Source organism: Hemicordylus capensis, chromosome 2 (genome assembly GCF_027244095.1).
Source record: "Hemicordylus capensis ecotype Gifberg chromosome 2, rHemCap1.1.pri, whole genome shotgun sequence".
Lineage (NCBI taxonomy): Eukaryota > Metazoa > Chordata > Lepidosauria > Squamata > Cordylidae > Hemicordylus > Hemicordylus capensis.
The window spans coordinates 233,609,517-233,610,734 of record NC_069658.1 but is presented as its reverse complement, the minus strand read 5'-3'; positions in this window follow the sequence as shown (position 1 = coordinate 233,610,734).

Sequence of the window (1,218 nt, the reverse complement as noted above, 5' to 3'; positions counted from 1 at the left end):
CCCATTCAATGTCAAACTGGTTTGCACATCCCTAGTTTCCAAACACTCTTTGAAGGTAGCCCCACAGACAGAAGGTAGCCCCATTGTGGTAACATGACTCTGTGGACATACTGCTATAGAGTGAATGAGAGCTTCTGCAACAATAAACTTGTTTGGTATTGAAAATGTCCCAGGCACTCCTGTGTGTGTGTTATGAACTGAAGAGCTCATAAAATGTGGTGCTGCTCTGAAGAGAACAGGGGCTGATGTGAGAAAGAACACTGATGCGGTGAGAGAGAGCAGGCGAATAGCACTTCCCAACTCACTGCATTGGTGCACAGGAGAGAGGAAACTTTTGATGACCTTCCCTTCCCCAGGTAGCCCTTGGGAGCCCCCCAAGAGTCGGTCCACATCTATTGGCCTATTAGAACAGGAGAAGTATTGCTGAGCACTGAAAGATCAGGGGCTCACCACTCTTGGTGCAGCCTTCAGTTTCCATCCCACCTGTAAGTATTTATCAGCCGCAAAGTCACTGCATGATGTGTGTGTGTGTGTGTGTGTTTGTGGTTTTTTGTGTGTGCCTTCTCATTTATTTAAAATATTTATGCCCCGCCCCTCCAGTACACTACTGCTTGGGGGCAGCTCACAACAATAGAATAGAAACAATGTAAAATAAAAGTAACAGAATTAACCCAGTTAACACCTTAAAGTCAGGCTAAAACCACAATCAGAATTAAGTTTCAAATTAACAATTTGTTTAAAAGTTATTTTAAAAATTGAGAATTATAAACTAAAAATGTAAGGACCTACCAGATATAACCAAAGATGGAGCATTAACATGTGTGTGTGAGAGAGGGAGAGAGAGAGCGAACGAGAACCTACCTTCTCTGGTCTCTGCCCCCACTGCTGCGTGCCAACTTCCAGCTCCTCATTTAGCCTGCCAGGCACAAATTGTAAGCTTGCTGGGATACTGAAGAAATCCACAGTCCCAGCAACCCTACCTTCTCCTTCTGGGAGCGGATTAATAAAATATTTATATCCCACCCCTCAGTACACTACTGCTCAGGGTGGGAGTGGGGGTGTCACAAAACTAATTAAATAGATACAATTTAAAGAAAAATATTAATAAAATTAAGTTTCAAAGTAAAATGTATCAAAAAACTTTTTAAAAACCCGACCAGGTATAAGCATCAGATGAAATATTTAAAAGCCTCTTTTAAAATATGTGTTTTAATTGTT